At 43.5% G+C, this 24,323-nt stretch overlaps 1 long non-coding RNA gene across 1 annotated transcript; it reads left to right on the top strand.

The window, feature by feature from the left end:
- The first annotated feature begins 5,873 nt into the window (after positions 1 to 5,873).
- LOC116656830 lies at positions 5,874 to 15,328 on the top strand. The gene is made up of 3 exons (XR_004311816.1): positions 5,874 to 5,957; positions 10,690 to 10,936; positions 11,425 to 15,328. It is a non-coding gene; the product is annotated as an uncharacterized LOC116656830 (long non-coding RNA).
- Positions 15,329 to 24,323: the final 8,995 nt, after the last annotated feature.

Raw genomic sequence — 24,323 nt, 5'->3', positions numbered from 1 at the left:
AACACATATAAAGCAGCCTTAATTCCAGTTCTTACTAAAACAATGGCTGTGTACTTAAGAGCAATCAGATCTAAAACCCTACCCGATCTACATGGTAAGTTCCACATGAAGACAAAAGTTTTTGGTTCAGTTTTATTGTCCTGTCATTGAAAAATTAGAAGCTAAATGAGTATCTGGGATACAGTAGTGGATACTATCTAGAAGGCTGGATTCTTATCTTGACTGATGATCTCACCAGGCAAGTTGTTTTACTGCTAACAAGTTTAACTTTTCTTTTATACTTTTGATCATTGTATGTTGGCATATTTTGGGATTAAAGTTTTATTAAACCAGAAATATATCATATTGCTTACATTATAGTTTTTAGAGGTATGAAATTTAAGTTGTGAAAAGAGAAAATTAAATGTAGTCATAGGGGAAGGGTATGTCTCAAGTGGTAAGCGCATGCTCAGCACCCAGCAGGTCAGAGGTTCGATCCCCAGTACCTCCTCCAAGCAGAAATCCATGAAGAAACCTGATTACCTCCCCCTCATAAAATGAACAATACAAGCCCAGAACGCATGCTTTAAATGTAGTCATAATACATATGGAGGGATTTTCAAACTGTATTTTACTTCTTTTGTAATTCCTAGTCATATCAAAAGGTTAATGTAGAATCAATTATAGTTAATAGAAAATATTTTTTTCTTCATTGTTGGCAAGTTATAGTGACCTATATGTTTCTAAATTATGTTATTATTTTTAGTCTTTCAAAGGAAGTAATACAGCTTTTGGAAACAATCTTTGATATTATAGGATTCTCAAATATAAAAAAGAAAAATAGTATAATGAACCTAATATGCCCATCTCCCAGCTTTAACAATTATTAACACACGGCTAATCTTGTATCTGCCCTCACTATACCCCTCTCCCTTCAGTTACTTTGAAGCAATGCTAGACATCATATCATATTATTTATGGGAATTCTTTTTCAAAAATGACAACTAAATACCATTTTTACACTAAAAAACTTCTGAACATCATTAAGTATTCAGTCAGTGTTTATACTTCCCAGTTGACTCATAATTGTTTTTCAGTTTGTTTTTCCAACATTTAGACACAGGCTGGAATGTTGAATTAAGGTCCAAAGAAATGTGATTGGTAAATATGTCTGTTAAGTCTCTAAATCTATAGATCCTCCTTCCTTCCTTCCTTTTTTTTTTTTCTCTCTCTCCTCCCCCCGCCCCTGCCCGATTCCTGTCTTTCTTTTTCCTTGTGGTTTTTGTTGAAGAACCCATATCATTGGTTGTATAGTTTTCAGTAGTCAGGATTGTGCTGATTGTATGCACGTGGTATCATTTAACATGTTCCTCAGTCTCTTTTATTTCCTGTAAATTGGCTTTTAGATTTGCAGGCTTGATCCGATTAAGATTCAGTTTTTCTCATACATAGATGTGGGGCCAGACTAATTGGTGGTGGTCTATAATTCTACCAGGAGACATATAGCACTGGTTGTTTCTTTTTTGGTACTGTTATGGATCACTGATGGAAAGAACAGTTTTATTTTCCTTAAGGTACATATCTGATAGGAATGGCAGACTAAATGCTTGATTCTTGCCCTTCACTTAGCAGTTTTAAAAGAATGAGTTGGTTCTCTTAGTAGCCTCTAAAGGTGACCATTGTATTTAAGCTTATTTGGTGTGTTTCAACCCACTACTGTTATTAATCCTTGTTAATACTCAGTTGTCCTGTTTTTATCCGTTAGGAGCTTATCAGCCTGGCTTCTGAGTCTTTTTGACACAACCTTGGTGGTCTTTGAGAGCTTTCTTGCTTTCCATTATGATAAAATGTTCCAGACTTACGTGTTTCCTGTCCTGTTTCCTTTTAGTGGGAAATATCTGGACCATAATATGTTCTCAGTACTGAGCTAGACACAGGCTGGAATGTTGAAGTAGTATTTTAGAAAGAACTACCTGTTCTCAGGGGGCTTATAGTCTTTAAAGTTTTTATTTTTTATTCATTTGATTTATTTACTTTGTATACATTTTGATATGATAAAATCAGGTTTTGATTTTCCCTTATTTGATTAAAGCAGATCTTTGGTTTTATTGTATGACAGGTATATATCAGAATGAGATGAAGTTCTAAAATAAGGTTTTTGTTTGTTTGTTTTTAGTTTTTTTCTTGGGGGGAGAGGGAGGTAATTAGGTTTATTTATTTCTTTATTTTTAGAGGAGGTACTGGGGATTGAATCCAGGGCCTCGTGCATGCTAAGCATGCGCTCTACCACTTGAGCTATAGCCTCCCCCTCAAAATAAGTTACTTTTTATAATTTGAGAAAATATAATGTATAATAAAAATGAATAAAATGAATTTAAAAAAGATAAAACCTGGAAGTGATACATAGTTTACAAACCTATTGGCATGTACGTACAGTAGTATGTTTGGTTTTGCATAAATGGGTAACCATATGATTTATTGTCCAGGATGGGAGATATGTGAGAGGGGCATTATTAATAATTACTCTGGGAGAAATAGGTATAAACCAGGACCTTGCCCAGCAAAGTAGGATATACAGTCACCCTATTTATTTGGCAATATTGTGAGTTTTCTGAGACCAGGGAGCGTATCTGTCATGCTCATAGTTATGTCTGTGGCACCTCACCCATGGTAGGTGCTCAATTTGTTGAATGTTACTAAAAATCTGCTGATATTTTGAGGCTTGGTGTAGATTTAAGTGTTTTTTATGCTTGGTTAAATTATGTTTGCACTTTTTTCCAACTGTCTTTGAGCAACACTTGCATCAAGAAGATCTTACGTATTGAATCTGAATAGATTTGATGAATTCATTTAGTTTTTAAGTTCAGGATTAGTTGCTTTGTTTATTACAGACATAATACATTTCTGTTGTAAAAATACTAGAAGCTCTGGAATTACCTCTTTACCAGCAATCCTCCCCTTCAGTCCCAAAAAGAAGTCTTTTATCTTCTGGCTAGATTTTATTTGAAGGGATGAAAGAGTATAGCAGTTATATACTCAACTAGTTCTTCCTCCCTCGGAATCCCCTCTCATTGTCCATTAAGCCAGCAGGCCTTAGCTTCCTCTTATAAAAGAGATTAACACTTATTTGACAGGAACTTTGTAACTCTTAGGTAAATGCGAGGTTTTAGTGGGGAGAAGCTGGGAAGGAGGGAGCAATTACTTGAACAGTGTTTCTGTGATTGAAACTATCTTTGGTTGCTCCAGTCACATTTCTTAAAGATATTGCCAAAAGTAGGTGATAGAAATTTTGCATTGATGTGAGCCAGTGTGAAAACTGTGATTTTGGTAAGGGAAATATATTTAAAGCTATTACAGTAAAACCCCACACTGCTAATTAAAATCTTTTCTTCAGTATAAACAGACAAAGGGGAATTAGTCTTCGTCATATGTCCCCAGGCCTTTGACTGGGCAACCTGCTTGGTCATGTTGTCTTGATTATCTTGCTCACTCACTGGATTTGGTTTATGACAAAAGTTATTTAAAAACAAAACAAGCAGGCAGGCAAATATTTATTCAAGTTTTTGACCGATTACATCTATTTATAGCATATATTGTGAAGAGCTGTGGTTTTCTTTAGATTAAGCAAAGCATCGTATAAAAATCATCCTCCCCACATAAATGTTTCCTCCACCTACTCACTCATTTGTCTGCAAGCCAGGAGTCTGTTCACTTCCTCTTGGACTCGGTGCCTCTGCTGCTCATAGACTCATTTTTTTAGACATTCCAGTGCAGTTAAAATATAAATGTCTAAAGTGTGTATTGTTAGACTAATTACTTTATTTTATACCCTTAAAGTAACTTCTCTTGGGCTTATGGGGAGAGAGTGTCTTGGAACAAACAGGTTGTCCACTCAGAAATGTGGATGTTTGGGATTTTTGTCTCACTGAAATATGCACAGTCATTCACAATTCAATATAGAGAACCACATTTTGGGAACTGGTAATTAAGAATTCAGCTTTCTCTGCTCAGGTTGTTACTGACCAATTATTGGGCCACAGAGCAGATAGCCAAGAATAATTTTGCTTGATGCTGAGGGATTTTTGCTCCTCACAAGCAGATTGTTAAATTGCCACAGGTACTGCAGTTGAGCCTTGAGTTAAAATTGTAGTGTTATCTCACCAATAACTAACAGAAGCTTGCAATATCATACATGGATATGTGTTTGCATGTGTTCTTAAGGACCATGCTTTTCCGCCCTTAAACTGAAGAGTTGAGATGTATTGGTTTTTTTTTCTCCTCTGTTTTACCTGTTATCTGGCATTTAATGAAAAAATCTTGCTCGAAAGTTGCAGATCCCTTGAGGGCAACAAACACTATACTCAAAATGAAAGTAGGTTACTGTTTCTGCAACATGCAGTGGTTTGTATCAAAAGCTGCTTTGGTCTTAACTTTGAAATTATCCCCTTTTCTTTGAAGTGGTCATATTTTAATTTGGAGTGGTTTTAAATTTTAGAATTTCCTGAAGTGAACATTAAAATGTGTTAGTATGTTCTTATGTGGTTGTTGTACACAAGTCTATAGAAAGCTTATGTCCAGATAGCATATTTCTTCAGCAAGACCAAAGGGGAAAAATACTTCAGAATATATTAAATACTTGAGACTATATTAAAGACTGAAAGTGTTTTAAGAGGGTATTCCAAATGATTTTAGGTAGCTATGTTATAGGTTTCCTTAGCTTTTAAAAAAACTGAAAGTTTTTGGTTTAGTACTTTGTGTTTTAGTATTGGAATCATCTTCATAGTGTAACCAAGAGAAAATTAGGCACTTTTCATTGGCTTTTTACAATGACTATTTATTGTAATATATAATCTTTTTTCTTTTGGTTGATATGTTCTACAATGAGGTAGAGCTTAAGATTGTGTATTTATCATACTTTTTCTTCTATATGTAATTTTTAAAAGCTTAGTGGACTAACCTTCTACTATAATGTATTCCAAAGTGTTTTCTTGTAATGGAGTTTGTTGTGTGTGTTTGTGTGTGTGGTAAAAGGTGTTCCTTCCCACCAGCATTTAAACACACTCAGGTCTGTCTCGCCTTTAAAGACTGAACTCAGACCTGTTCTCCATTTGGAGTCCCATCCCAGCTTCCTCTCACAGGAGAGGCCAGTGGGTTGAGTAGATTCCACAGCTAATGAGTGGTAGCTCTGGAAGTCGGCCCAAGTCTGAGCCCTTAACCATTATACTAATTAACTCAGGACGGCTGATTTTCCAGGGAGAAGGAGGCTCTGGAAGGACAAGAGGGCCTTCATGTTAAGGAATTATTTGGCAACTAAATTAAGTAGTCACTCTTCTGTGTCTTACTTAGTGTTATAATAGCATTTGATATAGTTGACCAGTTCTTCTTTCTTGAAAAAAATATTTTTTTAAATCTCTTGGCTTCTGTGCATTGCAGGTGAGTGTTTTTGTCTTACATCAGTGTTAATTTCTTCTCTCTTCTTTGTTGGCCTTTTTTCTTCTGCCCTTAGGGTGCCCTAAAGCTTTCTTTTCTCTATACTGTCTTCCTAGCCCTCAAATTTGTATTCTTTCCATGTGCTGCTGTCTCCCAAATATATAGCTCCAGTCCTGACTTCTCCCTGATCGTCACACTCTTCTGTCCAGTTGACTAGTTGACATGTCTGCTTAGATGTCTAATATGTATCTCAAACATGACTGTAGAAATTAGGATGTCTTAGGCTTCAAATGATAGAAAATCCAATTCAAAATAATTTGAAAATAAGGAAAATTTATCAGAACAAGTAACAAGATGTCTCAGTCTAGGATTGGTTTAAATTTGTTGTTTAGTGACATCATCAAATACCCACATTTTTTCCACCTTTCTACTCTGCCACTTGGATGTGTCTGCTTTGTCCTTTAGCCTACCCTCATCATGGATGCAAGATGGGTACCACGGTTCCAAGCATCATATCCAGACAAGACAACATCCAGCAGAAGGTGGTGGTTAGTGCTTTCTTATGCTTTTTAAGAGATTTGGAATCTTTCTCAGAAGCCTTCCAACTGACTTCCACTTAAGTCTCACTGTCCAAAACTTAATCATGGGCCCACCTCTAAACCAATCACTTGCAATGGATATGTGGACATATAAATAATTTTCATACAGTATAGGATGAAATAAACATAATAAAACCAGGAGAAGTATAGTGGAAATACACACAGGAAAAGTGATGGAGCTGGGGAATTTCAGGAAGTGGAAGTGGTGTTTGAACTGAATATTGAGAGATTCGTGAGATTCAGTTGATAGGGAGAGAGATGAAAGCATTCTCGGCTGACAAGGCAGGATACACAAGTGACTGGCATGAGAGTTACATGGCTTGCTCAGGGGACACTGAGTAGACAGACCCTAATAGGGTTTGTGGAAGGATGTGGAGGAAAATGAGGTTAGAAAGGTAAAGTGAGGGGGTCTAATCTTGAAGGAGGTTTGGACTTAATTTTTTGGCAGTGCTTGTCGTTGTAAAGGAATTTTAGGAATATTTAGCAAAAAAAAAAAAAACCTTACCTATTCACTGTGCAAAAGATAGAACTAGATAAGGTCTCTGAATCTGATCGTGTTAACAGTAATAAAAATATGTGCTTTTCCACGTGTGTTTTCCTGTTAGATATAGGAATGGAAGTTCAGATTGTCTGAATCATCTTTGATACTTTTTTTTTCTTTATCCTTCACATGTAAAGAGGAAAATCTGTTGATTTCACTTTTTGGCTTTCTCTGCCACTGTTAGTGATGCCCATCTCTCTCGCTCTCCAATCAAACCCTTCCATTTTCTGTCTCTACTCTCCATTTATAACCTTACCACTGACTAACCCCCCGGGAAGATCCCTCTAGCTGCACCCATGTCTTTACCTCTAAGTATGCTCTGCTTATTCACAATGACAGCCCTACTCACAAAGCCCTCTCCTCAGCCTGTCTCCTCAGTTCCTCTCTGCTTTTTCAGACCCCTCCATCCTTCAGGACCTGGCTCAGCTCTCATGCTCTTCACAGGGCCTTCCATAGCCTGTCCCTTCTACATCTTTCTTGCTCTTTTAAATAATTACATGGCACCTTTAAAAAATAACATTTGTTTTATTTGCAAATTGTAACCTTATTTTTTGTGTATAATTCTTGCTCCCCAAACAGGTTTGAAGCTTGTGAAGATTGGGGCCAATACAATCATTATTTGAGGGAATAAATAAATAAGTATCTTCTCCTTATGTTAGATAGTGTCAGAGCTTGTTAATGAAGAGTAGAGTGCAGGAATTGGACAGGAAACACTTAGTGTGTAAACTTTTTTGACCTTTGAACTTAGCCTTTATAATCAGGAAAAAAAAAAAGCTGTTTCTCTCTTTGGAGAAGAAAGACCTGGACATTCATAAATAAACCGCATGTTTGAGTAGCAGCAGTTTTAGTAAACAGAGTCCCATCACTTCCAAGATTGTGATAGATGAGTTAGCCTTAACTCAGTGTGGTTAGGGTTACAACCTGGACCCTGGTATCAACCTCTTCTTTATGTTCAGCTGTACATCCCGAGAGAGGGAGGAGCCATTGGCTCAGTTTGCCAACATCCAGCATAGAACACCCCTGTGGGGTAGAGTTCTCTCCATCACCTACAGGGTAGCTGGGCACTTTTGCCTTTAATTTTGACATAGTTGTGGCATTGCTGCCTGGTTTTGTTTCACTCAACCTACAACTTATTTTTTTTAAGGACCATTAAAAAAAATAGTGAGATAGCAGTGGATATGGCAGGTATCTGAGGCTTCATAAATTTCATCTACATCCAGTTCAGCTTATTAAGTGCCTTATGACTGAGGCAGAGGAATGAATAGAATCATCCAAGGAATCATGTTAAGTGTGGTCATGTCTCTCTCCTCTGAGAAAGTCTTGTGGACCCAGTGTTGTTTTTGGAAAAAGTTACTGATACTAGAGTTTAGGCTATGGGCTCAGTCCCATTTAGTGTCCATACTCATTTGGAGATTGTAGGTGATACATTCCCTTAACTCAGGTGTCCCCAACCTGAGATTAACAAGCTCATTTTAGTGTTCAGAAAGTCAAATAGGAATTCTGGTAAAAGTTAGACAGTTTAACCAAAAAGTTATGATAGACCGCTTCTTTGTATTTGGCTAGTAAAAAATTTAAAAAAAATGACCTAAATGCAAATTCTTACACACAACTTTTAAAAACAGTGCTCCATGGGAACATGGCAGGGGCGTGGGGAGAGGGGAGTGTACAATAGCCCTTAATGTTGAAAAGGCTGGAAATACTGTGTTACAGGAGGTAACCAGATGAACTAGGCAAGAGGATGAAAATAAATAATCAGCACAAACAGTAAATGTCCGTGGTGGAAGGGAATCCCCTAATTGTACAGTAAAGAAAACTGGGAGTTTAAAAAGTAAAATAACTTGCTAAGCAGTATGGAAGAGCCCCAGATAGAGCCGGCCTAGATCCACTGACTCTCAGCACTGTGGATGGTTGTAAAATTTCCAGTCAGTCTCATTGCATCACTGCTGTTAGAGCCCAGTTCATCACTTATGACCTAACCAGTAAATCAGTAATGTCATTTTAATATAAAGTACCTAATTTTCAGACAATCTTTTATTTCATATTGTCTTTGGACTACTAGTGTCCAGATAGCCTATCTCATTTAATTTATTTACATATTTATTCATTTATATTGGTCATCTACCATATAATTCACCATTTTAAAGTGTACAGTTCAGTGTTTTTTAGTATGTTCAGAAGGTTGTGCAACCGTCACCAGTATCTGTTTCCAAAACATTTTCAGCAGCCCCAAAAAAACCATGGAACCTGTTAGCAGTCACTCCCTGCTCTTCCCTAATCCTAGATCCTCTCAACCACTAATTTTTTTGTCTCCAGGGATTTGCTTATTCTGACCTTTTCATATAAAAGGAATCATACAGTGTATAGACTTTTGAGTCTGGCGTCTTTCACTTAGCATGTTTTCAGGATTCATCCATATTGTACAATGCATCAGTACTTCATTCCTTTTTATGACCCGATAGTGTTCTGTTGTGTGGATATACATTTTATGTGTACATTCATTACCAGTTGATGTATATTTGGATTGCTTCCCCTTTTTGGCTGTTCTGAACAATGCTGCTGTGAACATTTATGTACAGGTTTTTGTATGACCATATATTTTCAGTTCTCTTGAGTACATACCTAGGAGTGGAATGCTGGGTCACATGGTAACTCTGTTTGACATTTTGAGGAACTGCCAAAGCATTTTCAAAAATGGCAGTTTATATTCCCATCAGTAATGTATGAAGCTTCCAATGTCTCCACATCCTGGCAAACACTTGCTTCTTTCCAGTTTTTATTATAACCATCCTGTAGGTGTGAAGTGGTACCTTACTGTGGCTTTGATTTGCTTTTTTCAAATGGCTAAAGATATTGAGCATCCTTTTCTGTACATATTGGCCATTTGTGTATCTTCTTTGGAGAAATGTTTATTCAAGTGCTTTGCCCATTTAAAAATTAAGTTGTCTTTTTATTGTTGAGTTGTAAGAGTTCTTTATATATTCTGAATACTAGACCTTTATTGGATCTATGATTTGCAATTATTTTTTTCCCATTCTGTGGGTTATCTCTTTACTTTTCAGATAATGTCCTTTGACACACAGAAGTTTTTTGTTTTGATAAAGTTCAGTTTATATTCTTACTTTAGTAGCTTGTAGCCTATTTCATTTTTTAAACTTTCCCTTCCCCATCTTTTCCTTTCTTTCATCTTCACTGCATCATATTCACTAGAAAAAATACATGCAACAAACTTTAAAATTACATAAGTCTCTGCTCTGCTATCCATAATCTGTAAATTCTTTAGGGATGATCCTCTCAAATAGGAAGAAGAAAGGAGCCAGCACTGAAAGCCCCCTGTGCGCAGGGAACTTTGCCTCTGTTATCAGATTAAATAGGCGAGGGTACTGTTATTCTGGTTTTACAGGGGAACGCATTGAGATCAAGTGAGATTAATTGACTTGTCCGAGGTCGTACATCTGGTTAAGTAGCATGTTGGGGTTCCCACTTGGATCTTTTATTCTACATTTAATGATGTTACTCAACACCGTTTTTTCATTCAGCTGAATTCATTCATGACCATAGATATGCTAGAGAGATTGGGAGGAAAAGGGGTAGGAAGAAGAGCAAGGGAGGTAGAGAAAATTTTAATTTACAAACCTAACCTAAATGTATATTACGAATACTGAAAAGTAAAATCTGCTATATGGCAGGAGTTCTTAGACTGGGGCTTTTGGGTCCCTATGGGATGCATGGATGGGTTTCCAGAAATGGGCAAACTGCTTGAAATTGCATGTAAAATTTTGTGTGTTCATTTCTGGGGGAGAGAGAATTTTTTCCAGGAGTGAAGAGAGCATAAAATGGGGGGAATGAAGGCAAAACCTACAAAGGGATCAGCAGGATTGCCTTCCAACTTTTGCGCTTCTGTAAAATGGTTTGCTTCTAGGAAAACAAAATTTACCCCTAAGATTCCATTGGTTCCCAAAAGCTCACTCCTGACTGGTCCATTTCTAACACCTCATTTGCGTATGGTGCAAACTTAAAGCTGTATAAAATCCTGTGTAAACCTACAGACAGGGTCCAGAGCTTGGGGTGTTAACTGTGGCCCCACTGGCGTAATAAACCTGAGTTCTTCAACCCTCTGAGTGTCACTTGGTCTCTCAACAGGATTCAGGTTTCTGTAACATTTCTGGAGGCCCCAGCGAGATTCCAACCATGCCAGCCCCTTGAGTTGCCGGGGCAGTGGAGCAACGGCCTGGAGGTCGTGGAACCCTGAAAGCGAATGAGGTGGCCCACCACCCCACAGTATTCTGGGTCCTCCTTTGCGGAGGTGGTTGAGTCCTCTGGGCGGCTGAACCCCGACCAGCCTCGGTGGAGGGACAGACCAGTTCACCAGGCAGCACATCCGGATCAGGTAGGAACCCAGGGACTAGTCCATAGTTAGGTCCTGTCCCAGCAGACAGGAGAGGAGGCATGACCTCCTAAGGGTTCCCTGATTGGAAACATAGGTCAGGAATCCCCGAATTGGAGTGGAGAAATGTGAAATAAACCTCTGAGTGTGTGTGTGTGTGTGTGCGCAGCCCGACCCACTTGCACTTCAGGTTCAAGTCCATAGCTCCACCGCACTCTGCTACGGAGTTTGAGTGAGTCCCAACCTGCGGTTCCGTGGTGACCTCATATGGCTCAGGGCGGTATCAACCCTTCGGGGTATCAATTGGAGTCAGCAGATTATACTGACTCGCCAAAGCTAAGAGGCACCTTTGTCCCTGAGAGGGGAGTGACCAGGCGGATGCGGCGGAAGTCCCTCCCTTTGTCTTGTCTGCTACACTGGCACAGGGTGGCCACACAGGGAGGGAAAGGGATGTAGGTCATCCCACGAATAAGCAACCCCTATGCCCTCAGGGACTAGGCGAGACTTCTTTGAAAAAGTTTCGGACACGACCATATCGTTGGACCTTGGAGATACCTTGTGGCGATTAGTGAGCCAGCCCCAGTACTGCCCCTTCTGTCTGATGCTGAGACCTCAAGAGCTGAGCCAGGGAAGGCTTCCCCAGGACTGGCTGCACCCCTCCTTGGAGGCCCCCTTTTTCGTCCACTCGTTTTTTCACTGGCCTGCCATCTCAGCCCCATTCTTCGTCAGTTCAGGCTATAGAGAGGGTTTTGTATGAGGACCCCTGAAACTTGTCCAAGCCTTAGACTACATCAGAGATTTCTGTCCTGGGAGAAACCCCGACTCATTGGCAACACTTGCAGCCAAGCAGGTATTAGGCCCTGTGAGGCAGTGGGACTTTGGGGAGCTCCACTGTTTCAAGGAGTGGAGGAAACAGCGAGACTGGGGTCACCATCTGCGGTGCCGAAAGCAGACCCACGCCTATAGGCGGTAAAATCTGTCAGATAACAATGGGTGCCTCAAAGTCAAAGCCGACTGTTTTGGACTTTATGATTAAAATTTTCAAAAAGGGCTTCTCAGGGGACTATGGAGTTAAATTGACACCAGGAAAATTGCGCACACTGTGCGAGCTAGAATGGCCCACATTTGGAGTGGGATGGCCCTCAGAAGGCACACTTGACGTGCCAGCTGTCCGGGCTGTATGCTGAGTGATTACTGGGACCCCGGGGCACCCCAGCCAATTCCCATATATTGACTCTTGGCTGATGATTGCCCAAACCGTGCCTCCATGGGTCCAGTTCTATGCAAATGGTCAAGGACAGTGTAGGATTCTCGTGGCCCAAACACTGAAGGTGAAAAAGGAAGATATGATGAAGCCGATCTTTCAGGGGGACCCTGAAGAAGAGCCATTGATGCCCCCCAACATATGTCCTCTCTGCTCCTACGGCTCCACCACAGCTGCCCCTACCAGATAGTCCACCTCCGTCTGTGTCCCCACTGTCACAACCCCTGGTTCCAAGCCAGGAGCCCGTAGGGAGGAGACTCCGCTTGGCCCAGCAAGTCACACAGCCAGCGGCTGCCCTCCAGATGCCTCTTTGGGAGGCCCAAGGGCCCCAACAAGTAAATGATGATGGTTCTGTGCACCCTGGCCGCTCCATCTTACACTACCAGCCTTTCAGTATGACGGACCTCTTAAACTGGCTACACCACACTCTGCCCTATTCAGAGAAACCTCAGGCCATGACTAACCTCCTAGACTCTATCTTCCAGACCCACCAGTCAACCTGGGATGACATCCGTCAGCTGCTCCTAACACTCTTCAACAATGAAGAAAGAAAGTGTATCCTGACAGAAACCAGAAAGTGGCTACAAGGGCGGGCCCCGGCAGGGACTCTAGACACAGAAAGATGGGCCCAAGATGCGGCCCCTGAAACGAGACCAAACTGAGACTTTAACACCCAAGCCAAATAAGAGGCTCTGCATGAATATTGGAGTGCCCTCCTACATGGGTTGCGAGCCAGGGCAAAGAAGCCAACCAACGTATCCAAGACCACCACAGTGATCCAAAAGCCAAATGAGTCCCCCACAGACTTCTGTGAGAGGCTGTGTGAAGCTTTTCGGATCTATACCCCATTTGACCCTGAGGCCCCTGAAAACCAGCGAATGGTCAATGCTGCTTTTGTGGCCCAGTCTTACACTGACATCCACCAAAAACTCCAAAAGCTGGAAGGTTTTGCTGGAATGAATTCTATTCAACTGCTGGAGATGGCCAACAAGGTCTTCATAAACCGAGACCACAAAGCCCAACGAGAAGCTGACAGATGGATGAAACAGAAAGCATCCTGTTGGCAGCGGCACTAGGGAGCCCCGACCCAAACCAGCATCCCACCCCACCGCAGAGGGGGAGACTGTGTGTGAGGGCCCAACTGAGGCAGGACCAATGCGCATACTGCAAGGAGGTTGGTCACTGGAAAAATGAGTGTCCTCGTCGTGGAGAGGCAAAGAATCCTCCGAAGAGAAAGCCCTTGGCCAGTGAAGGAAAGTACCGACCCAAGCCCCCTCTGAGTACCCTCATTGGATTGGCAGGGTTGGACTCAGACTAGGGGGGACTGGGCTCTCTACTCCTGGGCCCCTGGGAGCCAACGGTTGAGATGTTGGTGGGGGGCCAACCGATGACATTTATGGTGGACATGGCGTGGAACATTCGGTGGTGACCGAATCTGTGGCCCCCTTGACTGAGAAAAATACAACTATTGTGGGGGCCACTGGGGACCAGGCCACTCACCCATTTTGCTGGGAGGACATCTGGTGACTCATAAATTTCTATACCTACCAGAGTGTCCCATCCCCCTTTTGGGAAGAGACTTACTACAAAAACTGGGGGCTCAGATAACATTCTCTCCTGGAAAACAAATGCATCTGACTCTGAGAGGGAAAGACGCTTTGCTTATGATGGTGACCATGCCCCAAGAAGAAGAATAGTGCCTATACCAAACAGAAAGCACTCAGACGAACACTGACTGTCTGCTGAAGGAATTCCCTTCCATCTGGGCAGAAGGAGGACTCCCTGGATTGGCCCGAAACCATGCACTGCTGGTAATAGACCTACGACCAGGTGCAACCCCGGCGAGGTTGCGGCAGTACCCCACACCCAGGGAAGCCCGCCTGGAAATTCAGAAGCACATCCAGCACTTGCACAACAAGGAAATTCTCATAGAGTACCAATCTCCATGGAATATGCCCCTTCTGCCCATCAAAAAGGTGGAAGGAAAAGACTATAGGCCAGTGCAGGATTTGTGAGTAGTCAACAGTGCCATGACCATGATACATCCGGTAGTCCTGAATCCATACACTCCTCTGAGCCTCCTACCGGCCCAAGTCAAATGGTTCACCTGCCTAGATCTCAAAGATGCTTTCTTCTGCCCCAGGCTGGAACCGGCCAGTCAACCAATACTTGCCTTCGAGTGGGAGGACCTCTACACGGGCAGGAAAACTGAGTTGACCTGGACTCGCCTACCACAGGGTTTTAAAAACTCACCCACCTTGTTTGGGGAAGCACTGGCTATGAACTTGACTGCTTTCCCTGGAGAAGCTCTAAACTGCACCCTGCTTCAGTACGTGGAAGACCTGTTATTGGCCAGCCCCAGTCAAGAAGACTGTTGGAAGGGAACCCGGGCCCTGTTAGCCTTGCTATTGGACACTGGCTATAAAGTTTCTTGGAAGAAGGCACAGATCTGTAAAAACACAGTCAGGTATCTCGGGTTCATTGTCTCAGAAGGATATCGGATTTTGGGCCCAGAGCGGAAACAAGCCATTTGTGCTATATCTCAGCCAGGCACCAAGAAAGAGGTCCAAGGATTCCTGGGGGCAGCAGAGTTCTGCCAAATCTGGATCCCTGGTTTCTCAAACATAGTCAAGCCTCTGTACGATGCCACCGTGGGATCTGGGAAGGAACCCTTGGACTGGGGACCCAAGCAGGAAGAAGCATTTGACGAGATCAAAGGACTGCTGACCAGGGCCCCAGCCCTAGAACTACCAGATGTGATGAGAGAATTCAACTTGTTCATCCATGAAAAGAATCACACAGCCCTAGGGGTCCTCACCCAAACAGTAGGGCCATGGCAGCAGCCTGTGGCCTATTTATCAAAGCGCTTGGACCCAGTGGCATCAGGATAGCCACCATGCCTTCGGGCGTTGGCTGTGACAGTAACCCTACTCAAGGAGGCAGACAAGCTCACTCTTGGGCAGGTTATCAATATATAGTTTCTGCATGCAGTCACCTGCCCGGATGAACAGCCAGGGGCATCAGTGGCTGACCAACACTAAGATGACACATTACCAAAGGCTCCTTTGTGAAAATCCCAGGATCCGCCTGGAGACGGTGCAAACCTTGAACTCAGCCACCTTCCTGCCTGAGGGAGAAGGCCCACCTGACCACCACTGTGAGGAGATAATAGAGGAAGTTTACTCAAGCAGGCCTGATCTGTCTGATATTCCGCTCCAGAATCCTTAACTTGAACTTTTTACAGACGGGAGTAGCTACGTGCAAGATGGACAACTTAGGGCAGGATATGCGGTGACCATGGCACACGAGATAATAAAGGCTGAACCTCTACCACAGGGCTGGCTAGCACAGAGGGCAGAAATATGGGCACTCATCCAGGCGTTGTGAAAGGGAAAAGGAAAGCGGGTCAACATTTACATGGACTCTAAGTATGCCTTCGCTACCCTGCATATACACAGTGCCATATATGAAGAAAGGGGTCTGTTAACAGCCGGGGGAAAAGAGATCAAAAGTAAAGATGAGATACTACAACTGTTAGAGGCAGTTTGGGAGCCCACAGAGGTGTCGGTCATCCACTGCAAAGGACACCAAAAGGGAAATGATCCCGTAAGCAGAGGAAACCGACTAGCAGACCAGGCTATGCAAGAAGCAGCAAGTCAATCGGGCCACGCCAGAGATTATGGGACCATCGCGAAGGTTCTGCTAGCACCCAAATTGCCAACACCTCCGAGATACAGCTGAGAGGAAGACCTATGGACCAGGACTGAAGAAGGAACCAAAGGAAAGGAAGGATGGTGGGTGATGCCTGACAAACAGATATACATACTTGAACAATCAGCCCATCAGGTGGTCCTTAAGCCATGTGGACTCAACCATCTGGGAAAGACTGCCTTAGAGGCCCTGCTGGAGTGGTACTGTCTGATTGCTCGACTTCCATCCCTCTGTGCCTCAGTCTCACAGCGCTGCCTCGTATGTGCCCAGAACAATGCAAAACAGGGGCCAAATGGGCCAAGGGGAATCCAGCCCTGTGGCAAGGCTCCTTTTGCAGATATGGAAGTGGATTTCACAGAAATAGGGCCTAGCAGAGGACACAAATACTTGCTGGATTTTGTCTGCACCTTTTCAGGATGGATAGAAGCATATCTGACATGGACTGAAAAGGCAAGAGAGGTAAGAAAGGCCTTACTCAGAGACATTACTCCCAGATTCGGGATGCCATTGACCATAGGGTCAGACAATGGACCTGCGTTTGTGGTAGAGATAGTGTAACAAGTGGCAAAAGCACTGAACATCCACTGGAGTCTACATGTGGCCTACAAACCCCAGAGTTCAGGGACAGTAGAGCACGTGAACCGAGCCCTAAAGCACATTATGGCAAAATTCAGTCAGGAAACTCAACTACCTTGGACTGACGTTTTGCCCCTGGCCTTCCTGCGGGTATGCTGTGCCCCACGAGCCAAGATAGGGTTCTCCCCTTTTGAAATCTTGTATAGGAGATCCCCTCCCCTGAGTAGACTAGGAGAAAATGTTAAGGAAGTGGGAAGCTTAAAACTTCATAAGCAAATACAGGGCCTCAGAAAGACCATACCAGAGGTCCATAGATGGGTAACTGACAGGATCCCAGTCTCACTGGGAACAGAGCTACACCCATACAAACCTGGGGACCAAGTCTGGGTAAAAGATTGGAAAAAGGAGCCCCTCAAATCCACTTGGAAGTGTCCCAACCCAGTTATATTAACCACCCCAACAGCTCTCAAGGTTGCAGGAATCATCCTGTGGATTCACCACACCAGGGTGAAGAGGACAGCCCCGCCTCAAGACAAGGATGTCTGGAAAATCAACCAGGTTCCCAGAGAGCCACTTAGGTTCAAGATCCAGAAACGCCCGCTACACGTGCTGGAAAACACCGAGCCCTGCTCTGGCCACACCCGGAAGCTGGCTAGTCAACACATGGCAGAAGCTTGTGGAAGTCACCAAGGACGAGCTGAGACAGATTAATCAAAATGCCCCTTTTAATAGGAATCCCAACGTGATGACCTGACGTTGCTACCCCTCGCTTCTCTTCTTTTTAAAGTTCCGTGGGTAGTTAGTGGTAACTACCTAGTACTCTAGTCTTCCGTGGGAGTTTGAAAATGAAGCCAGCTTCTATAAAGACATCTGCACCACTTGATCCTGTAAACTCACCAGTTGGACTCTACCCTAAAAATACACTTAACAGAAGCACTAAACTTGGGAGACCTCGAGGCTGTGGGGCTGCGGGAGGGGAACTAAAGGCAAGACCCGCCTGAGTTGGAGGGGCGAATGAGCGGTCAGAGCACCGCCCTCGCTCCACCCCCGCCGAGCTGGCCCAGCCCCTCTCGAGCGACCCATTAAAAAAAAAAAAAAAAAAAAAAAAAAAAGGCGCGGGCACTCCTTGCGCAGGCGCAGTGACTACTAGTGGGATGGCGGAGTTGGTGTCTTTTGCGGTTCTCACCCAGAGTGACAAAACCTTGCTGCTGTGGGAGCTGAGCTCTGGACCCAGGACTGAGGCCTTGCAGGAGAGCTGGTCAGGGTGGAGGGGAGGGATGGAGAAAGCCGCCCTTGCCCCAATAACTGGCAGTCCCGGGCCAGGTGATTCCTCCCCCTCCCAAGACCCTGGCTCCGCAAGGTGACTCCCCACCCAAGCCTCGCGCTGCCAGGTGATCCCTGCACTTCAGGGGATTATAAATTGGTGATGAGGAAAGATGCACAAACAAATCAATGAAAAATAATGCTTTGGCGGAGGGGGTAGGGGAGGCGGCGGTGGTTCAGCTTGGGGCTCTCGGACCACATATAGTTACGCACGCTGGTCCGTCTGCTGGCTCGGGGCCAGAGGTCAACTCGGCGCTGACTGTGGGCCCTGGGCCCGGAAAAGCACGGGGCAGCGCCGGCAGCCAGGGCGCACCGGGCCAGAGCCGTTACCCGCAGGAGTTGCGAGGGAGGGAGCGAGCCAGTGATCAGGGAACGGAGGGGGTCGCAGGCGTGCCGCGCCCCGCCTGCCGCGTCCGCCTGGCTCCGCGCGGGAGGAGCGAGAGGGAGGGGGCGGCCCCGATAGCCCCGGTGCCACGCGCCTGTTGCTGCGGATGCTGACAAGCCGGCGGCAGTCGGAACGGCGGCACTGCTGCTGAGGAGGCGTGAGCCCTGGTCAGGTCCCCACCACCACCATGTGCTGGACCATGTACCGAACCCGCAGGTCCCGGGTGTCCGCGTCCGACGCTGCCTCCCCTGGCCTCGGCATGTTCGGTCAGTAGCGCCTGGGCCCTGGGACTGCAGGGGTCAAGGGGTTGGGGTACTGAGTGCTGAGTAAGTGTGATGGGGTATGAGGAAGAGAATGGTGGAGGCAGAGTAAAGGGGAAAGTTACAGAGCTCCGCTGGGCCAAGTGGTTAGTGGTGGCAGGTGAGAGTGTAGCAGAGTGATGGGAGTGCAGATTGGGGAGTAACTGGGGACAGCTGTGGTGTTTAGGTGCTGGGTGGAACAGGTCTGTTGCCATTGGAGGCAAGGGGTGCAGAGTAGCTGGCTTCGTAGCGTGAATTAGAGTAGGAGCAGGGTGAGACCTGGTGTGGAATAGAGAGGGGGAAGGGGCTAGGGGCTGTGTTTGAGTAGTGGGACTAAGGACAGGTCTTGAGAACTGAGCGAGGCACTGCTCAGAACAGAGTGATGTGTTTGTGGTGTTCTTTACAGAGAGGGAGAGACCCAGGAACCTGAGGGGAGTGCCCTGGAGAGGCGTTCAGGAAGGGCAGGACCGAAGGATTGTTCCCTCATTGTCTTCTGGGCCCCTTCTTCCCCACCCAGCAGAAGATGAGGCAGCTCTGGTGAGAAGGTCTTTGTGAAGAGAGGGGCAGGTCCAGGTCTCCATAGGCTGTTACGGTTTTGGAGGGCCCAGCAGGCTTTTGGGGCTCCAGTGCCCCAGTGTTAGGGGATGGGATTGTCCTAGTGTCTTGAGTCCCTTCCAGTGTTGGCTGCTTTGTTCCTCTCCTGTTGCCTTGATGTCTACTTTTTCTTTTGTCAACACCTTACAGAATGAGGTCTTGAGGCCAGTGTCTCACACAGGGGCTCCCCTAGGCCAGCCTTCTGAAGACATGGGCGGGAGTGGGTTGGGGAGGGTCAGCCCAAGTCAGATTGATCTAGATCAGGGGAAAGCACAGAATGATGGGGACCAGGGCTAGGGTGGCTCCCTTCTCTCTTCATGGTCTTCCTCTAGCAGGGGCTCCTCTGCTGGTTCCGCTTCCCCCAGGGAACCGGCAGTGAGAAGGAAGCCCACTCCCAGCCTGGGCCAGCCCCAGGAGTCCAGCCAGGGGTGGGACCCAGCCTAAAGCTGGCTCTCCTACCACCTAGCTGTTGGAGCAGGAGATTGGACGCCTAGGACTGGTCCCCTGGTGAGGGAAGAACCATCCTGTGAGTATCCTCAAGGAGACACCTGGCACTGTTGCCTTCCCTGGGCGGAGACTCGTAATGTTTTTTCTTGTCTACCTCTTTGTCTGTGCCCTTTTTTTTGGAGGAGTTGACTGCATCTTCCCATCTTTTGGGCAAGAAGGCTGGATGAAAGAAAAAAAAAAAGAATAATGCTTTGACTTTATTTGTGTTTAAATTTTTATGAATATATTTCTATACTACATCCTATCTAAAATTAAAATAGAGATATAAGAAAGAACTAGCAATGTAAGAGATCCACAGTAATGTGTAAGTTACTTAGAGAGTTAACGAGATATTTACACTTTCAAAGAAGCTTGCTAATGCAGATGATGCTAAAAGAGTGCTAATTCTTTTAGTTGTTTATGAAATGTATAGAGGTATGTGTGTTCCTTCTTCTCACAGGGGTTAGTAACTTGGGGAGCAGGGCTGCTACAGATTCAGGTCTTACTTCAGTGGCAGGTCCATCATATCTCCTCTTGAGGTCATATTCTTAGGCAGGAGTTGCAGGATGACAGGACTAAAATGATTTACTTCCTTTGCTTACCCACAAGCCTGTAAGAGGCTTCTGCAGGACTTCCTTGGTTGCTTTCATCATCACCTTCACCACCAGACGTCAGGGAAACCTTCTGATTAATCAGGGGCCCTGGAAGTGATACAGGGAAGTATTGATTTAAAACTAATAACATTTATTTAGGGCTTCCTATGAACTCAGTGCTTAAACTGTGGTCCTATTTAACCTTCATAACCTCTCTTATGAAATTGGCATTGATAAATCTCAGGTGTATCCAAAATAAGTCTCTGTGTCAAGTTGTGATATTTTTAGGTCTCTTATGTCTTTAGGTTCGTCTGGGCACTAGACATAAGGCAGTTCAACTTAATGCCCTTGCCCTAATCAGCTCCAGATGCCTGAAATTGGCCAATTACTACTTTGGATTCAATGGATGATCAAAAAGGATCATAAAGATAAACTGTAACCAGACTCTGTTTTATTTTTAAACCAGACTCCTTTCAACATTGAAATCGTAGATTTGAGAGAGAAGACTAGAGCTGGATTGTGGGGAATATGAGAGACCTCCAAGTGGAAGTATCTGAGCATTGACCTGCCACGTAGAATTAACAATAATCTCAATGACTTAGTAGTGGTGTTCATAATTTTCTCCAGTATTAGTATGGTATATAATAAAAAAGTTGCCCATATCTAGTAATTCATTTGCAAGTCTTCCTTGATTTTGAAGCAACAGGACACCTCAACTATTAACTGGGCTTGCTGGAGTTTACTTTTTACTTCTAATAACAAAATATTTTGAACTCTTGCCTTTAATTCAAAGTCCTGGGTACGGGCATAACTCAGTGGTAGAGCATGTGCTTAGCGTGCATGAGGTCCTGGGTTCAATCCCCAGTACCTCCATTAAAAAAACCAAAAAAACAAAAAAACTCATCACCAAAATTCTACCAGCTTCAGGATCTTTTTGACCTTGAAGAAAGGAAAAGTGAAGATGTTGTGGCACTACATCAGAAGCAAAGCCTGGAGTTCTGTGCTTTAGAGGTGGTGTTGCCATCCTATGAGTGCAGGAGTCCTGGAGCTGGCATGGCCGAGGAACCCTTGGACAGGCTGGAGAAAGGTCTGTTTTCCAGTGTGGTGGGTAGTGAGGGAGATGGGATTTCTCCTTTTTCCTTTCTTCCTAAAACCCTTTTTTTCTTCAGATACGTCATCACCGTGGCTAAGCAACTAAAGCCCTGGGCAGAGTTTTTCTGCCTTGCAGTATAGGTTCTTATCTTAGGCGATGCCTGACAGAACCTTTGACTTTAAAATTTTAGAGCTGACTGCCTGTCAAGAAGCTAAGGAAGAGGGAAAAAAAATTTTTTTTTCCATTTTTGGTTAATTGTTTTGTGCTAAAATAGTCCTTTCCAATAAGTTTCTTGTAGCCTTCAGTTATCCCAATAAAATCATCATCTAAAGATTTAAACTCTTGTGTAAATTTTCAGTCCTTTGCCTCCTATACAAGGACTTGAGTGGATAAAGTCAAATGTAGATCCCTAGAAAGGTTTTTCCAGCTGGTACTGAGTTTTTTCCTAGAACCCATGGCAGTCCTTCCTGTGAAGGTTGACTTCCCTGGTCACCAGGCAGAATCTTCATCAGCTGTCAACTTTTGATTAACAACCTTTAAGAACCAAACTAAATGTCCAGGTTGTTTGTTTGTTCCTAATATGCTGAAGGTATTCCTTACATGCACTCACAACTCCTTAGACCGGAAAGCCTTGTGACTCTAGTTTGCCTTGAAGGAAGTTTTATTGTCCAAAAGGTACATGGGCCAGTTTCTGCCAGTAGTGTTCAAATGTGCTCCCTCTCATTCTTTCTCTCTCTCGCTCTCTCTCTCTCTCCAAAGCTTTGTTCATTGTATCTGATGGAATTTCGGTCCCAAGGAGGAGACACTTGCCTTGCTTCTAATAGGAAGTATCTGTTATAGTCCAATGGTGTCCATCCCAGGTTTGAACTCACTTTGACCCCCACCTAATGCCATACTATTTAATCACATTATAATTGAACATTTTTGTTTCTGATAGCTTTTACTTCCTGTGTCATTATTTCTCAGTTCTTATTTCTAAGATCATAAAGTTTTTTGAACCAAGCAAAGTTGGTACTTCTTATATACATTTTCACAAATAGTTGTGATAAAAACAAGTGTCAGATGAGGGAACTGCTAGGAAAATGCTCTTATTTTCTGCTTTTAGAAATCAAAAGAATGTCTAATTATTGGGTGCTACCGTTGTATACAGGAAGTTTTAGAACAAGAAAACTTCTGAACTTATCCTTGTTAACTCTATTTCAGGAAGCGGTAAAATGGCTGTGGTGCACAGACCCTTTGAAGAGATCACAGATTCTAGGACTGAAGAGGAAGTACAGGATTTAATCCAATTGTGAGGAGATAAAAACTCGAGGGGCACACAGCCAGTGTCACCGAAATTCAAAACAACCAGCAGGATTTGAAAGACTTTGGCTTGTCCACTCAGCTCTGTCATCCTTAGGGAAATGTGAAACTCTGAAACTGCTTTTGAGGCAGGGGATTTCTGGGGCTTTTCCTGAAGTCCTGACCCTTGGCTCTGACCGCTTATTTGAAATTTGGAGAGCAGGACTGAGGGCCATCAGTGTGCTTCTACAGTTGTGGACACAGGAGAAGACACAGGCCTTTTCAAACTCCCCTCAAGCAGAATCCCAGGCATTTAGGAACCAAGTAACTATGGCCTTAAGTGGGATTATGCTGCAGCGTTTGATAAGTATGAATGCCTTTCAAGTAAGTTGTGTTGTTACCCAGACCTCAGCATCTCATATATATCTTAGGTGAAATATTTTGCTGAAAAACCTTTCTATAAATTAATTATATGGATACCCTGAATTAGGGATTAAGTTGTCAAAGTAATTTCTAAAAGAAAATATTAATATACTGCATGTAAGTTTTTTTTTAAGGAGTAAAAATGTGTTTCATGTCATTGAGAACTTAATTTGCAGCTAGATTTCTAATTATTTAACTCACCCCAGCATTACCAAATTTGTTATGAAGGGAAGAAAGTAGAGAAAGAAAAGATGGTTACATTTTGGAAAAGTATTTGAAGTTTTTTATGTACAAGATAATTATTTTAATTCAATTTATATCAAATTATTTTGAATTCAGTTTAAATCAGGGGCACTTCAGTCATATCCATGTTTGGACTTTAAGAAATCTAGCTTCTTGTGAAATGTGAGAGGAAGGGATTCAGTATCGATGCTAAAGTTTTCAGAAAGCCGATTATAACAACAGACCCATTCCTCATTGGCCAATCTTGGAATCAATTCCATTTAAAAACCATTATGTGCTTGACACTGGGAATAAGATGAAACTCCTTCTCCATGGAGTTTAGTGGCCAGAGGGTGTGCCAGACAATTTAAAAGGACTAAAATGAAAGAGATGATTATAAGGGCTGTGAAGGAAGTAAACTGGGTGCTAGTTGCAGTATTTCAAGAAAATTATTTAACATGCTGACTATTTTTCTAGAAGGAGGAGGTAATGAGGTTTTTATTTATTTGCTTATATTCTATTTCTTAAAAAAATATTTTTATTGAAATATAGTCAGTTTACAGTGTTGTGTCAGTTTCTGGTGTACAGCACAATACTTCAGTCATATAGGAACATAACATATATTCGTTTTCATATTCTTTTTAACCATAAGTTACTAGAAGATACTGAATATAGTTCCCTGTGCTGTACAGTATAAACTTGTTTATCTATTTTCTATATAGTACTTAGTATCTATAAATCTCCAACTCCCAATTTATCCCTTCCCACCCCTTTCACCACTGTTTGTTTATTTTTAATAGAGATACTGGGGATTGAATCCAGGACCTTGTGTGTGCTAGGTACACACTAATCATGGAGCTATACCTCCCCTGAACATGCTGACTTTAACATCCTAGGTGTCTTCCCCATGTGTGCACCCAGGGTAGACCTCTGAAAAGGGGCATTGTAATTGTTTCTAGACTAATGGCTGTGCTGAAACAAGGTGGGATGGGGAAATTTTCCCACGCTAATGTAAAGGGCTGTTCGCTTGGTTTCTGACTCTCTTTCCCAGAATGAATTGCTCATCCGCTCCAGCACCCTTCCTGCAGAAATTTTGAAGTCATCACTGATTCAGTGGTAACCCCTAGTAATAGAGTGGTG

The sequence above is a fragment of the Camelus ferus genome, chromosome 16, assembly GCF_009834535.1.
Source record: "Camelus ferus isolate YT-003-E chromosome 16, BCGSAC_Cfer_1.0, whole genome shotgun sequence".
Classification (NCBI taxonomy): Eukaryota; Metazoa; Chordata; class Mammalia; order Artiodactyla; family Camelidae; genus Camelus; species Camelus ferus.
The sequence above is the reverse complement of the archived record's forward strand: the minus strand, read 5'-3'. Positions and strand labels throughout refer to the sequence as shown.